The 18066-nt window shown below is 28.6% G+C and overlaps 1 pseudogene; it reads left to right on the top strand.

Moving 5' to 3' along the window:
- Nucleotides 1-377: 377 nt before the first annotated feature.
- Nucleotides 378-17710, top strand: LOC149518487 (putative beta-glucosidase 41; annotated as a pseudogene).
- The last annotated feature ends 356 nt before the right edge of the window (nt 17711-18066 follow it).

Raw genomic sequence — 18066 nt, 5'->3', positions numbered from 1 at the left:
TCTGAGAGTTGTGTCAACTATGGTTGCAATGCAAGTAATGACATGTCATTTTTCAAGGTGTTTTGCTTATTTTATTTGTTTTTTTTCATCTAAGTGAGTTTCTTTTTTTCTTTTCATATTTGATTTCTTGGTTTTTTTTTGTTCATTTTCTAGATGGTTTGTTTTTTGTTGGTGTCTTTTTGTTGTTATTTTGACGTTGTTGTTTCTGGGTGTGTTTGTTGTTTGATTAATTGTTTTCATTTTTCATGCATTGTTAAGATTGCTATTTTTAGTTGTCATCAGGTCTTTTTGGTATCATTTTTGTGCATGAAAATTTTTTTGTCATTCATGATGTGTTTTTTTGTTAAGCCGTATTTTTTTTATTTTGTTTAGTAATTATGAGTTATGAATTGATGGAAGCTATTAATTGTATGTTTGATTTTTTTTTTTTTAATGTATGTTGTTTTGTAAGTTTTGAACTAATGTTATTATGGTGGTGGACGTTGTGTTTGCTGGGGTGATCTAAAAGACATAGTTGGATAAACTATGATTGGCCATATGAAAGCAGATTTGGCCTCAATTGATGAGATGCCTTTGAGCATTAAGCCTTTACTTGCTTTTAAGCTTTTGGAGATAAAGAGAAACATTTGGATCACCATCAATGAACCTCATAATTCCTCAATCCAAGCTACTCAATTCTTGGTAGTCTACTTTGTAAAATGGGAAACTCATCAACTGAACCATACATTGTATCTCACAACATCTTTTTATCTTATGTTGTTGCTTATCACAATTTTGGTTATTTTCTAAAAATGGTGGTATGGCTTTATCCTAGGCAGGCTTCCTATGGCTTTTGATATGTTGGGTCAAAATTTATTCATCTAAAAATACCTAGATCAAACCTTATATTATCGTCCAATATGAACAAATAAAGCACATAAATTCTCACCCATTACAAGCTATGAACAGAAAGGGTTTGATTTGAATGGAAGTGTTTCGCTAGCAAATGCGGAGATTATAAACTCACGAGAGCATAACTACTTAATTTTCTCCTAATAAGAATAGAACCCAAGTCTAGAACTTATGCATACAGGTGAATATGCAAAAATGTGCAGAGTAATATATCAACCAAAGTAACATAAATAAATTACAAATGACAAAATCAAAACAAGATAGTAACTAACAAGTAATTTATTGGTTTTTTTTTAAACATAAATAAAAGGAATTAAACTAAATGTCAAATAATACCAATTAAATCCAAAATTTTTGATAGTGCATGATTGAAATTTTTAGCTTGACTCTCAAAATATCTGTAGTGGAGTCACCAAGCTATCATAACGTATCGATTAAGAGACTCGATCGTTAGATATAAAAATTTAGAATCGTAAAAACACGGGAAGTTGTCATCAATCCTTTTTTAGCATATGATTAGCCATCCAAAACTTTTTTTATCCTTTTAATAAAATAATAAAACAGATTTAAAGTTAAAAAAATAGTTTTGGTATACGAAACAGGATTGGATTTGAGAATCGATTATGCATGGGAAAGGATTAGCTCCTTTACAGTGCTTATAAAATTGGTACTAATTAATCATGCACTATATAACTTTAGACAAAAATGATTTTTATATGAAATTTAATTATAATTCTCTTGATTTTTAAGAAATAAAATCAATTACAAATCTTAATTTAGAAATGCTGTGAAGATCTCTAAATTTAAGAAATACGTTAAAATTCTCAAACATAAAGGTAGAATTCAAAAATTGTCCTTTCCATTTAAAATTTACCACAACATTTCCTTAAAAATAAAAGTAATATTCTTTAAAAATAATAATTATTGGTGATTGTCCAACATTTAGGCAGAATACCAAGAATTATATTTCTCAGAATATTATTTTAATTTTATTTATTTATTTATTTATTTTTGACATCAATTTCTTAAAAATAATTAAATAATTAAATAGCTAACCATGAACATCAATAAGCAAAATAAACAGATATATAAGCAATACATGCAAATATGAATATAAATATGTGTCATAAGTGACGATGACATACAAATTTAAGATTGGGTCCTTAAATATAAAAAAGATCATCTGTACTTTCTAATTTTAAGGCAGAGCTTAAATGTGACTATTTATATTTAAGATATCATTTTTTTGTTATTTATTATTTATTTAATTTGTTATTTTAACTTATTGAAATATATGAACATTATTGATGAAATAAAATTTCTTAAATACTCTCTCATCTAGATGATGTTCGGGAACAAATTATTTTACAAAATGTTTTCACATAGCTTTTTGACTATTGGAATGGTTTCAAGTTTTTAGGTGAATTTAGGTTTTGGACTTCACCTAAGGTTTAGGGTTTTATGTAGGATTTAGGGTTTCATCTAAGGGTTTATGGCTTCATTTTAGGGTTTCACATTAGGGTTTTGAGTTTCAAATTAAGGTTTTAGGTTTAAGATTTCACAAAGGGCTTTGAGGTTTTGCTTAGACGAAATTATTATTATTTTTTTAAATATGATTTTTAATTTCCTCTAACATTTAAGTAAGGATTTAAAATTTTTATCATTTATATTATTATCATTATATTTATTATTTTGTTTTATCATCATTTTTAAGAAGTATGATGGTATTAATAAATTTAAAATGTATTTAGAATAAATTACATCTAAAGCAATTTAGAACATGGAAATTAAATTACATAAAAACTAAAACAAGCATGGAAATTAAACTAATAAGGAAATTAAACATGCATGAAATTTAAATTGAACTCAAACCTCATAAGAAAAATGTGCATGACTTTTACTATTTTTTCTAAACTAAAATAAAAGAAAAACAAAAAATGTGAATACAAACTCTTAAAAAGATATAACTAAACTTTTCTCATATAGTGGTAGACTTACCATTTGAATCATTCTTCAATAACAACCTCTATTGTAAACAAGCAAGAACTAAATAAAAAAACTTCAAACTTTCCCCTACAAGCCACTAAGACCAACCTAGACTCCATAAACCCTTCCTTCTATTTACTGCAACTAGGATAAATCAAAATTCCCATATTTCATGTGGAGACAAAGTATGAAAAAAGGGAACCATAGTATTTTTCCAACCGAGTCCCAATTACCTTTTTCTTCATTTCATTCAAAACCAACAGCCATGACATGATAGAGTTTTGGGCTTCATAACAATTCACATATAGAAGAAAAAAAGTAGTAAACACATAAGTAGCAAACATACAAGGAATGAAGCTTTAAGCATCCATCTGCAGGGAAAAAAACGAGACTGGTTTGATAAAAAACAAAAAATATGTAGAGGCTAAAAAGGTTTAAAGTTCCAAAAAATGAAGCCATAATAGCATACACCAATTAAGAATAAAGTTTAAATCCCTTATATGCAAAAAGATAAAAAGAAAAAACCAGTTCGATGGACTTGCTCAACTTTCTTCCCTCTTTTGTTTTGTTGCCATAGTTTACCTTTTTTTTTTTTGTTTTTTGCTTTTCCTACTCACATTCCAAGCACATGAATCATATATACATATATATATATATATTTTTTTTCACAACTTTTTCCATTTTATTTTTTTGTCTATTGCTTTTCTTCTTATTTTTTTATTTTTTATTCCTCCTAAGCATTGCCTTGTTTTTTTTTTTTCTATAACCATCACAACCTCACACTACTTTTCTCCTATTTTTTCACTACTCATTCCACATCTCACATTCCTACTCTTTTTTTTTTTCTAAATTGGTTTTTCTAGTTTTTATTCAAGTTTTTTTTTCTGCTACCTTTCTACTCATGTCCTTTTTTTTTTTACTTGCTACATGCCCAAATGCTTGCTTTTTTTTATTTTTCTTTCTTGGATTTTTAACTTTTTAGTTGCTTTTCTACATTCTGCTTACTTTCTCAAATTTTTTTTTTTGCTTTTTCCTTGGTTGAATAACTATTGCCCGAATGTTCTACCAGCCACACCTTTTTCCTTTGCTTCCTTATAGTTTCTTTTTCTTTTCCCCATTTTGCTACCTCATGCTTTAATGCCTTTCTTTGGTCTTTCCTTTTTTCCTTGCCCATTTCTTTGCTTCTTAGTTTTTCTTCCCACATTTCTCACCAACCTTGTCTTCCTTCCATCCACATTCTTTTTCTTCCTCTCTTATCTCTTAACTGACCACACCCATTTTCTTTTGACGTGTGTAGAGCCTAATGCAAACCCATGTATGGTTTGGCTCTTTTTCTTTTTTTTTTTTACATGAGAATGATCCTCATTTGTGGCCCATTTGGGCCTTTATTTTTGGTTTGGCTATTTTTTTGGGCTATCTGTATTTGTTTCATTTTATTTCATTTAGACTCTCATTTATTTTGGGCCAAACTTTTTTATTATTTATTTATATATATATATTATATTTAATAAATAATTTAATAATTTTTTAATATATTTTTATATATTTTAAATTTTATTTATTTGAATTTTTTGTTTAATGGTTAACAACGGGCCATTAATGGGCTTTTAAAAATGGACTTTTATTGGGCCTTTTATCAAGCCAATTTGAATTTTTTTTTTGGTCAATGCAATGAGTCTTACCATGGGGCCTACATTGGGCTTTATTTTTTAGCATTTGAAAGTATACTGTTTAATGGGTCTGAAAAATTATGGTTAAATCCTAATTACGAACCGAGCCCAGGTTAAAGTGATAAAATATCTCAGATAAAATTAAATATTTTTAGCTATCCCTCTTTGCATATTTTTTAGGATTAAGAATAATGCAAAGATATAAACAACAATTTTTTCTGGATGCTACTTCCTACAGTGAATTTTTTTTTATTTTTATTTTTACAAATTTTCTTTTATTGTTTTTTTTGTGTTTTTTCTTTTTAAGATGACCATGATTAAATTGTGAGTCAAAAGATAAGGATGATTAGGATTTAACTATAAATCAAATGAGGTGATCAAAATTGAAACATAAGTTGAGTAAGGTGACCACTAAAACTGGGCCTAAATGCCAGCTAAATTGGATTTAAAACCTCATAAATGCTAAAGAATCTGGGCTTAAAATCTCTTTGGTGCCAATTAAACTGGGTTTAAGATTTCTTAATGTCAACTAATTTGAGCTTAAATTTGTATTGGTGTCAGCTAAACTAGGCTTAAGACTTCTCGATTCCAGCTAATATTGGGCTTAAAACCTGGATGCCAATTAAACTAGGCCTAAATTTTCATTGGATGCTAGCTAAACTAGGTTTAAATTTTCATTAGGGTGCCAGCTAAACTAAACTTCAAATTTCATTCTATGCCAGCTAAACGAGGCTTAAAACTTAGGTGCCAGCTAAACCGCACTTAAATTTTTATGGTTGCTAAGTAAGCTAGGATTAAATTCTTTCTCAAGAACTAGTGATCCCTATTAGAAATGAAAAAAGAAAAAATTTTCTTTTCAAATGGATTAGATAATACAGAGGTTTTTATTGAATCAAAAGAAATTCACCACATGAAGAGGATAAAAGGGTGTGCACTTTTCACTTAATTTGGGCTTACATGTCGACTAATTTGGGCTTATATGCAAGCTAATCTGGGCTTATCTGCTAGCTAAACTGGGTTTATGTGCTAGCTAAACTAGGCTTGCATGTCAGCTAGATTACGATTATGCTTAAAACTTGGATGCCAGCTAAACTGGGCTTAAATTTTCATTAATACTAGAAAAATTGGAATTAAATTTTTTTCAAGAATTGGCTATCCCTACTAGAAATGAAAGATGTGATACTTTTATTTCTAAATGGATTGAATGGTTCAATAAATGGAGGTTTCTTTTCATTTAAAAGTTTTTTCACTTGAAAGGGATAAAAAAGGCATATACTTTTTCAATGTAGGCTCACAGATAAAATATAAGTTTTTCCTAAAACATGAATGCCTTGAAAATCAAACATATTAAACACTTTCTTTAGCTTTCAAATGTGATATTTTGACATATGTCAAAGTTAACTATAAGGGCTTGAGATTTTGAAAGGTTATTTGGGAATGAAAAAATGCTGAGATTTTTGAAATCCACTCTTTTCAAACATTTGGGACTTTGATATTTTGGATCTTTCAAAAATGTTAAGTTTACTTTTATTCAGGATCCATCTATTAGAAATGACTTTCAAGTCTTGCTTTAGACTATCATCTTATAAGATTTTCACCCAAAGCCATATTTATTTTTTGTTTTTTTTTTTATGGATTATTACACCATGCACTTAAAAATTTAAACTTATCCAAAAGGGAAAACTGGTCCAATTAAGAAATTAGAGAATAAAAGGGTATTAAATGATTCATAGTCATTTTTCTAAAAAAGGCTCTTTAATTTTTAAGCATTCATGCTTTATCTAATATGAACTTTTCATAAGATGTAACGTATGTCAAGGTTCAAGTTTTCAAAGAAAAAGATAAACAAGCCCAAAACAAGTGTTTAAGGATAATTAAAACCAAGCATCATTCTTTCATTTGAAGGATTCATTTTGGGGTATATTCTTTATCATTTTCTTTGGCTTTCCACAATTCATTTCTTTTTTCCTTTTTCTTTCTTTCTTTCTTTTCTTAATTCTTTCACTTTTTCTTTTTCTTTTCTCTTTTCTCTTTTCATTCTTTTTCTGAGTGCATTCAAAACTTTAGAAACTTTTATATTAGGCCTTTACCCTCAACATATGGGAATTTTTAGACACCACCTTTCTTAACCCCTAAATGCATCCTTTTTACCTTCCAATATGGATGGTGATCCCTAGTTAGGTTTTAATTGTGAAAAAAATATATATCAAGCTTAAAGGGGTAGTAAGGGATAAATTTTTATATTTGTGAAAGGATGATAAAAGATAGCCATTTGTCATTTTAAGCAAAATTACTTAGGAAAAATGAATTTGAAGAAAGGTTTTTTGTTTCAAAAGTCTTCCTCTCTTTTTCTTTCTTTTATTTTTTTACAAACTTTTGAATTTGTCATGTCTTCATTTAAATTTGTTCAAATTTCTTAAATGCAAGATGTCATAATCAATTTTCTTTTGTCCATTTTTTTTCTTTTTTTTTTTTACATGCCCTTCATAACTCATATATTAATCCACTTTGTAGTAGTGTGCAATTCATGGAAGATGCCTTCATTTTAACAAATCACCTTTAATGAAAGTTATTGTGAGAAAATGGTAATGTGGAATGAGAGAAAAAATGGTCATATGACATGAACCCATTTAAGATGTCAAATAATCCATGTCACTTTACCAAAAAAAGAATGAATAGGTTGATCATAACTCAAGTTATCTTAAAGGCAATGATGTCCTTTTTTTTCTAATCAACAAGCCTTTAAAATACTAGACTAGGATAATTTTAGGGTAAAGAACTGAAAGGTAGGTATTTCTGAGGTCATTTTATTAAATTTGGGTTGGCTTTGATTTTGAAAATTTTTAGAGTTACAACGTAACATTGACACATCAAATTATCACATCTGAATTCTTAAAAAATGTCATGTTTGTCTAATCTTTTAAGAATCCCAATATCTTTTTTCCTTTTTTCAATTAGCTATTTCATTATTCACTGCCTTGGAAAAAAATCACTCTTTGATATCATAATATTATCATGTGAAGGTGAGGTTCACAAATTCAAATTCATAATCAACTGAATGTTTTAAGAAATGATATGTAGGTATTTGAAAATTTTCTAATAGTGATTGCCAACTCATCCGAGACTCAAAGCTTTATTTTTTCTTTTTTAAATTTTTTCTCTTTTTTTTCTTTTTTAATGCATTTCTCTTTCTATAATCTTGGGACTTAACTATGTGGGGCTTTATTCAAATTTAACATTTTTCCCTTTTTACTATTTTTCTTTCAAAAAAAACCTACAAATCTAAAACTTAAAAGAAATAAAACCATAAATGACAAAATAAATCCATAAGATATTATGATGCACAACATTCATTCATTTAATTCAAACACTCAGACCCGACCTAAAAATTCACATTCCTAATGGTGCTCTTATAATAACATTCAAAGTTACAAAAACAAAAGTTTCGCACTTGATGCTTCAACTTTAGCATCATTCATCCATAACTCCTTCGCTATCAATCATCAAAACCACTAACTAATTCTTTAAACTTCATGAGACCTGTGTTAATCAAAATCTAAACTACATACTTGAAGGTAGTACAGTCTTCAAAAGAATAACCTTTGACCCCATCGTGGAATTCACACTTAGCATTAAGATTATACCATTTCGGGTAAGGAAGCTTTTTAGGTTTTACAAGGGCAATAGAAATCATATAATTTTTAATAAGTAAGGTCAAGAGCTTTGCGTAAAACATTGGGGGTGAATGATACAGCTTGACTCTTTTTCTCTTATAGCTTTGTGAATGGCTTAGATTGATCTTTTGTTCTATGAATGTTTGTAGTAAAGGAATTGGAACACAATGATGAAATGGTTAAGGAAACTTACCAACTTGGAGTATTGGTTGGGAATAATATGGTGACCATTGGGAATAGTCATTCACTAAATCTTCATGTATCATCATGAGACTTCTTTCATTTTTCCTTTTAACAATTGCCTTTGGTGTGTACCTATCGAAAATATTCTCTTGTATTTCATTATGAATTTTCACATTGGCATCTATAATTTTCCCCTTGTTTATCCCATCATTAATTTTGCCTATAATAAGTAGCAAATCTATAAATTTTGAGGATGTGTGGCCAATCAACTTATCATAATAAGGAGAAAGAATGGTTTTCATAATTAGGGAATTCAGCTCCTTATTAGTTAAAGGTGGTTGAACTTGTTATGCAACCTATTTCTGTTAGCAGCATATTCTTTGTAGCTTTCATTAGGGCTCTTTTTCATGTTTTGAAGGGTTAATTAATTTGGAGCCATCTCCAACATGTGTTGGTATTGCCTCAAGAATGTTCACGATAAATCCGTCCATGTATGAATTTGACTACTTTTTCAACTATAATACAAATTGGCTGCTACCCCAATCAAACTTTCTTAAAAAGCATGAATAAGTAGCTTTTCGTCATCGATATTCTTAAACATTTGATGATATTATTGAGCCAAATGTATCTCAAGATGTCTAGTTCCATAATACTTCTTAAATATCAGAATCTTAAGCTTGGGTGAAATAACCATATCTAGAACTAGCTAAGATTCCTTTGCATCACCAAATTTACCCTTACCTTTTATAGCTTGAATCTTTTCTTCTAAGAGACTATACCTCATCTATTCATTTAGATTCCATGGCTCCTTTATTATATGTCCTAAGTTAGATCTTTCAAGTTGATTATATCCTTAAGCAAAAAGTCCCTTAATAATCTTTTCCATCTCTCTTATCAAATAATATTCTCCTAATCCTCAAAAGAAATCATAAGGATTATTTTTGAAAAAATTTCTTCTTTTAGAGCACACATGAATTGCATTCTATTGAATGGATACATAAATGGATGAATGAATGAATGAATGAATGCACAAATGACAAAGCTCTTTGGTGAAAAGTATGGAAATTGGAAAAGGGGCAAGAATTATAAACATACCATATTTTACATATCCAAGTTAAAAAAGACAACATCATATTAACATAAATAAAAAAAACATTTTCCAAAAAAAGTATTTTATTTTCCCCATAGCCTATCACTTAAAGACATTCTTTAATCAAAAGTCCCATGCATGTTTATTATCATACTATCTCGTTTTTATTATTACAAAATCTTTAACCACCTATTATTATTGGATCAAACTATTTCATATCTATGAGTGATTGCACTTTGTGTTTAAACCCTCACAATTATCAATGGAGTGCCCCATATTCCCACTATGGTATTCACATATTGCATTTGGGTCAAAATTTTTGGGTATGGAGGCTTTAAAGGCCTTGAAGGCATAAGGACAACAAGGTGTCTTTTAAACAAATAGAGAAAGAGTTTTCCTTATGAAATGGGGATAGGATCTAACTATTTCTTTTCCTTAGGTAATTTTTAAACAACTGGTTGACTAGGACCTTAAGAATTTAGTGGTGACGTGAAAATGTGACGTGGAAAAATTGGCAGAACAAGTGATTGGAGAATGGCAGGCTGAAGATTTTGGTTCAGATAGAGACTTCTCAGAGATTGTATGAAGTTTTAAGACCTAATCTTAGATGCTTGGAAAGAAGGTTGAAAACTGACATGAAAATTATTTGAATGGAAGTTCGAACTTAAAAATATTCGAAAGGGCTATATGGAACCTAGTAACTCTGTCTTGGAAATAAAAATTTGAAGCTTAAACACTTATGTGGTTAGATCATTCATCCCTTTCATGATCTTATCTAAACTTTCATTATTGCTCAAACCATTGGATGCTTCAGCATGCTCAAAAAATGTACTAGGCCTAACAAGAATCATTTAATCACGACTCTATGAATTCATCGAACTTAGTTGGATTGAAATTGATAAAGACTTTTGAAAAGGCACCAAAATTAATTTTTTGAGTCTATCAACCATCTTTATTAACTTAGTGAGCTATTTTTTCATCTTTCAAATGTCATGACCAAACTGCTCTTGATTGCATTCTAACGCACTAATTTGGGCCTTCAATCGATCTTTCATATTTTTAGCTTTTTATACCCATTAAAACAAATATTTTATTTTAAAGGTTTACACCAAAGTGCTTATGCTATTATTCTTGCTGAATGACATAAAACAATTCCTAATTTACATGCTACACAAAATATGTCTATGAATGCCTATGTATGATAACGATAAAAATCTATATAAAAAAATGAAACAGTCCAAAATATACAAATCACCTTAACTATGAATATGCAATGATTGAATTCCAATAGGATGACAAACAACTTGCCTATCCTAAATCTTTTTGTTTCTTTTTTTTTATTTGGAATTTTTTTTACTAACTTATTTACACTATTACCTTAAACAAAAATTGCATTAAAATGCCTTCCATATCCTACTTTGGGGTAATTTCTACAAAAAAGATTGGTATGACTTTTAACTTTTAAATAATTTCTTTAAGAGGTGACATTATTAATGGCTTTATGAAAACTTCTTTTATTGATGACTGATCTAAAACAAATACTCCCTCTTAAAATATAATGCCTATATAATGTATGCGACAAAATTAAAGACTATACAAACAAAAATGAATCAATAATCTAAAACAAATAAACAATAAAAATAATAGAACAACCATATAATACAACGAAATATATACAGTGTCATCACTTTTTATTATTTTCTAAAAAGGGAGGTATGGCTCTACCCTAGGTAGGTTTCCTATAGCTCTTGATATGCTGGGTCAAGATTTATTCATCTAAAAGTTCCCATATCAAGCCTTATATCATCGTCTATTATAGATTAATAAGGCATACCAATCTTCACCTATTACAAGCTATAAACTAAAAGGATTCGATCTAAGTGAAAGTGTTTCGCTAGCAAATGCAAAAGTTATCACCTCATAAGAGTGTAACTTTCTCCTAATAAGGACAGAGCCCAGGTTATGTAGGTGAATATGCAAAAAAGTGTAGAGTGATATATCAATCAAAGTAACATAAATAAATTACAAAAGAAAAAATCAAAACAAGATAGCAACTAACATGCAATTTATTGGTTTTTAAAAAAAAAAAACTTTAAATAAAAGGGAATTAAATTAAATGTCAAATAATACCAATTAAATTCAAAACCTTTGGTAGCACATGATTGAAAATTTTGGCCTGGGTCTCAAAATGTCCTTAGTGAAGTTGCCAAGTTATCATAACGTATCGGTCTTGAGATTCAATCATTAGACATAAAAATTTAAAATCTTGAAAACATAGTGAGTCACCACCATCTTTTTTTAGGGTGTGATTGGCCCCCAAAATTTTTTATCTTTCTAATAAAACAATAAAATAGATTTAAAGTTTATTAAAAAGATAGTTTTGGTTTATGAAGCAGGATTAGATTTGAAAATCAATTAGCATGAGAAAGGATTAGTCCTTTGCAGTGCCCATAAAATTGGTACCAATTAATACACTATTATAACTTTGGACAAAATGGTTTTATATGAAATTTAATTATAATTCTCTTCATTTTTAAGAAATAAAATCAATTAAAAAGCTTAATTTAGAAATGGTATAAAAATCTCTAAATTAGACAAATATCTTAAAATTCTTCAACATAAAAGCATAATTTGAAGATAATCATTTCTGTTTAAGACTTATCACAACATTTTCTTAAAAATAAAAATAATATTCTTTAAAAATGATAATTATTGGTGACTTTTCAACATCTAGGCAAAGTACCAAGAATTATATTTCTGAAAATATTATTTTAATTTTATTTATTTATTTATTTTTGAAATCAATTTCTTAAAAATAACAAAATAATTAAATAGCTAACCATGAACATCAATAATTAAAGTAAACATATATATAAGCAATACATGCAAATATGGACGTAAATGTGTGTTATAAGTGATGATGAGATACAAATTTAAGATTAGGTATTTAAATATAAAAAAGACTACTTGAACTCTCAAACCTCTAGGTGCTTTGGTACAACTATTTATATTGAAGATACCATTATTTGTTATTTATTATTTATTTAATTTTATTATTTTAACTTATGAAAATATATGAACATTCTTGACGAAATAAAATTTTCTAAATACTCCATCATCTAGGTGGCATTTGAAAATAAATTATTTTACAAAAGGTTTTCATATAACTTTTTAAATTTTGGAATGGTCTTGGGTTTTTGAGTGGATTTAGGTTTTGGACTTCACCTAAGGTTTAGGGTTTCACCTAGGACTTAAGGTTTCATCTAAAGGTTTAGGGTTTCATTTTAGGGTTTCACATTATGGTTTTGATTGTCACATTAAAGTTTCATGTTTAAGATTTCACAAAGGGCTTCGGGGTTTCCCTTATAGTTTAGGGTCTCACCTAAGGTTTTGAGTGTCACATAGGGTTTTAGGGTTTCATTTTTAAGGTGTTAGATTTTTAGTAATTTGTGAACCTAATCTAAAAATTTTCAACATCTGGGCAAACTTTTGGAGCAAGCTTGTATTTTATAATTTTCTCAAAAATTGAATTTTTTATATTTTCGTATTTTTTCTTTAACATTATTATTTATTTACTCTTATCTAATTTTCTAAAAATAGATTTTTATATTTTCTTTTATTTTTTTCAAATTATTATTATTATTATTTTTAAATTGTTTAATAATTCCCTAACATTTGGACAAAATTATTATTTTTTAAAAATATAATTTTTAATTCTTTTCAATATCTAAGTAGGGATTTAAAATTTTTATCATTTATATTATTATCATTATATTTATTGTTTTCTTTTATTATTATTTTTTAAGAAGTATGATAGTATTAATAAATTTAAAATGTATTTAGAATAAATTACATTTAATGTAATTTACAATATGGAAATTAAATTACATAAAAACTAAAACAAGCACGGACATTAAACTAATAAGGAAATTAAACATGCATGAAATTTAAATTGAAATCAAACATCATAAGAAAAATGTGCATGCCTTTTACTATTATTTCTAAACTAAAATAAAAGAAAAACAAAAAAGGTGAATACAAACTCTTAAAAAGATATAACTAAACTTTTCTCAAATAGGGGTAGACTCACCACTTGAATCATTCTTTAACAACAACCTCTATTGTAAACAAGCATGAACCAAATAAAAAAACTTCAAACTTTTTCCCCACACAAACCATTAAGACCAACCTAGATTCTATAAACCCTTCTTTTCATTTACTACAACTAGGATAAATCAAAATTCTCATCTTTCATGTGGAGACAAAGTATGGAAGGAGAGAACCATAGTTTTTATCCAATCGAGTCCCAACTACCCTTTTCTTCTTTTCATTCAAAACCAACAGCCATGACATGATGGAATTTTTTACTCCATAACAATTCACATACAAAAGAAAAGAGGCAACAAACACACAAGTAGCAGACATACAAAGAATGAAGCTTTAAGTTTCCACACTGTAGGGAAAAAACGAGACTGGTTTGATAAAAAACAAAAAATATGTAGGGACTAAAATGTTTAAAGTAAAAAAAATTGAAACCATAATAACATACACCAATTGAGAATAAAGTTTAAATCCCCTATATGTAAGAAGATAAAAAAATGAAGAAAAGGAACTAGTTTGGTAGACTTGCTCTATTTTTTTCCTTTTTTTGTTTTGCTGCCAAGTTCACTTTTTTTTTTTTTGCTTTTCCTGGTCACCTTCCGAGCACATGAATCATATATATATATATATATATAGTCACAACTTTTTTCGTTTCATTTTTTTTGTCGATTGCTCTCCTATTTCTTTTTTTTTTGTTCCTCCTAGGCATTGCCTTGTTTTTCTATTATAATCACCATGACTTCACGTCGTTCTTTTCCTTTTTTAACTACTGGTTCCATGTTTCACATTCATTTTCCTTTTTTTTTTTTTCTATACTAGTTTTTCTAGTTTTTATTCAAGTTTTTTTGGTTTCTTTCTATTGCCTTTCTACTCACATCTTTTTTCTTTGCTTGCTTCATGTTCGAATGCTTGCCTTCCCTCTTTTTTCCTTCTTTATTTTTAGCTTTTCAATTGCTCTTCTACGTTTTGCTTGCTTTTTTTTTTTTTTTTGCTTTTTCTTTGGTTTAATGCCTATTGCCCAAATGCTCTACCAGCCACACCTCTTTTTTTTTCCTTTGCTTCATTGTAATTTCTTTTTCTTTTCCCATTTTTACTACCTTACTCCTTCACACCTCTTTTTGGCTTTTCTTTTTTTTATTTGCCCATTTGTTTACTTTATAGTTTTTCCTCCCACGTCTCTTAACAACCTTGTTTTCCTTCCACCCACAATCCTCTTTTCCTCTCACATCTCTTAACCAGCCACACTTATTTTCTTTTCATGTGTGTAAAGCCTCATGTAAAACCATGCATTGTTTGGGTTTTTTTTTTCATTTTTTTATGTAAAAATGGTCAACATTTGTGGCCCATTTAAGCCTTTATTTTTTTTTTTGCTGTGGCTTTTTTTTTGGGCTATCATATTTGTTTAATTTTATTTCATTTAGGTTTTCATTTATTTTGGATCGAACTTTTTTATTTTTTATTTATTTATATATATATTTTATATTTAATAATTAATTTAATGATTTTTTTATCTATTTATATTTTATATATTTATTTATTTAAACTTGTTTAATGGCCAATAATGGGCCATTAATGGGCTTTTAAGAATAGGCCTTTATCAAGCCTTTTATCATGCCAATTTGGGTATTTTTAGGGTCAATGCAACGGGCTTCACCACGAGGCCCACATTAGGCTTCATATTTGAGCATTTGAAAATAAACCATGTAACAGGCTTGAAAAATTATGGTCAAAGCCTAATTACAAACCGAGCCCGGGTTAAAGTGATAAAATATCATGGACAAAATTAGTTGTCTACACGAATGAAATTTCAAGGTATGATCATAAATAAAAAGTCTCATTAGATATCACTATGATTCTTCAACTAAAATTAGTAAAGAAATTGTTTCCAGGAAACACAAAGAGGTCAAACTGGAATAGCATTGGATGCCAAATGGTATGATCAATATATGATAAAGATAAGGATAAAGATGCAACAAATAGAGCGATGGATTTGGGATTGGATGGTAGTATATGATGCTAATTTTTATGTATCAAATTGTTTGATATTAGTAAATTGAATCAAATTCCTTAATCTTTTTTCATTATTGAATTAAGTTTTTTGATCCATTTTGCTTTGGTGACTATCCTTTTTCAATGAAAAGGTTTGTGGAAGAGAGGTTAACTGAAGTCATACCAGAGATGCCCAAATTGCTAGTGGAGTCTTTCGACTTCATTGGCATAAACCATTATACCACACATTATGCTAGAAATGATTGAACCTGAATCCAAAAACTAATATTGTAGGATGCTTAATCAAATGTTGCTGTTATTACTACATGTAAGATGCCAGAACATAATCTTTCATATATCTTTGTAGTAAGAATATAATTCATATATACAAAAGTAATAATTGTTAGGAAGAGTGGGATCCAGCCTCATTGGTTTAGCTAATTAAAAGGTCTAAAGCCTTTTTTTTTTCTTTTTATCTTTGACGTAAGAGTGCCTTACTTATATAAAGCTTTAAATAATAAAAAAGGTGCTGTATAATAAAGAAACAAAAGGTCATGATGCCAAAACCAAGAGAAAGAAAAAAAGCCAAAAAAAAAATAAAAGGAAAAAGGGAAAAATGAGAGTTAGTTGAACAAAATGACTGAACCTAAATCTAGAAACTAATATTGTAGGATGCTTCATTAGATGCTGCTACTATTACTACATGTAAGATGCCAGAACATAATATTTCATATATCTTTGTAGTGAGAATATAATTCATATATACAAAAGTAATAATTGTTAGGAAGATTGGGGTCCAGCCCCTTTGGTTTTGGCCAATTAAAAGGCCTAATGCCTTTTTTTTTCTTTTTGTCTTTGACCTAAGAGAATCTTACTTATATAAAACCTTAAACAATAAAAAGGAGCTATATAATAAAGAAACAGAAGGTGGTGGCGTCGAAACCAAGATAAAGAAGAAAAGCCAAGAAAAATAGAGAAAAAAGGAAAAAAAGAGAGTTAGTTGAATGTAAGTTGATCCATGGTTCGATTGAGCTAAAATTTTATCAGCAAGTTTATGATTCAGAGTTCTACATTCTGAACGGTGAAGATTGGGTTTGAAGCTCTCTAGGAATAAATTCAAGGTGTATTTATTGAGTCATCTATTTGGTAATATTTCTTCAATTGTCTCTCTAGTTGTTGATTAGCTCTAGTTTTAGCTAAAGAAAAACTTTGTATATCTATTATTTGATAATGGAGATTTTTCTGGTAATCTGTAATTTTTTTTCTCTACACTGGAGGGCTTTTCATTTAAATCTTAATGTGCTTTATTTTTTTTTTTTGCATTGTTGATTGTTGATTATTGTCTACTACTGTGGGTTTATTACGATATATTGCTTCTACGTTGTTGTGTTTATTGCTTCAAGTCCAATAATAATCTCATACATCTCCTCAATTATAGCTTTTTGAGGTGGAGTTGCCATTAGGGAAAGAGTATGTCTTGACAAATTATTGGAATCCTAGAATCATAAATATAAATCTCAACTGATAAGTACTTCCTTTTGTAGGCAGCTTCACGGTGGATATGCATTTCCCATGGGGCATTAGGAAGTTGGCTAGATATTTTAAAGATAAGTATGGCAATCCATATGTTATAATAATAGAAAATGATGAGTATACTTTTAGTTTCAAAATTGTTCAATCCTTTATGGTACTATAAAATGTTAGACAATTTACATTTATGTAAGTATGGATGATTTAAACAACCCATTTATAAGTACAAAAAAGGCTTTGAAAGATGACAAAAGGATAAAATATCATAGGAATTATCTCTCAACCCTATCAACTGCTATAAGGTAATGAAAAATACTGCTCAAGTTGTATCAGATTCCTACATTGGGGTACTTTAAAATTAGATGTGATTGTACTCAGCTGGTAGAAAAATGATTAAACATAGTGAAGATAATTGTGATGCCCGAGGTTATTTTATGTGGTCATTGCAAGACAATTGGGAATGGAATTGTGGCTATACCGTTTGATTCAAACTTTACTATATGGACTACAAAAATAACCTTACAAGGATTTCAAAGGCTTCAGTTGAATGGTTTAAGTCGATATCAAGGAAGATAGATTTCCAGTTAATCGAATGAGAGACCAAGGGTGTACTACTCTAAAAAATGGTGTTGAGCTAGATAATCACTTTGTTGTGCTTTATAATGTCGACATCATTATCAAGTACCAAGCTCATATCAATATAGAAATCTACAGTCAAACAAATGTTGTTAAGTACTTTTTAAGTATATCAATAAAGGTGTTTTAGAAAAATAAGTTTATTGAATTCTCTTTTATTTACCCCTTTAATTATCGAATTATTAATATGATTTCATTTTCATAAAAATAAGATCAAGATTCATCAAGTATTTTTGTTTGCAGTAGAAAATTAAGTAATTTTTGTTATTAGGCATCATTTTCTTAGGTTTTTTTTTTTTTTTTTATTTGGGTTAGT

Source organism: Durio zibethinus, chromosome 6, assembly GCF_047325235.1.
Source record: "Durio zibethinus cultivar Kanyao isolate XHJ-2024 chromosome 6, ASM4732523v1, whole genome shotgun sequence".
In the NCBI taxonomy this organism is placed as follows: domain Eukaryota; kingdom Viridiplantae; phylum Streptophyta; class Magnoliopsida; order Malvales; family Malvaceae; genus Durio; species Durio zibethinus.
The sequence above is the reverse complement of the archived record's forward strand: the minus strand, read 5'-3'. Positions and strand labels throughout refer to the sequence as shown.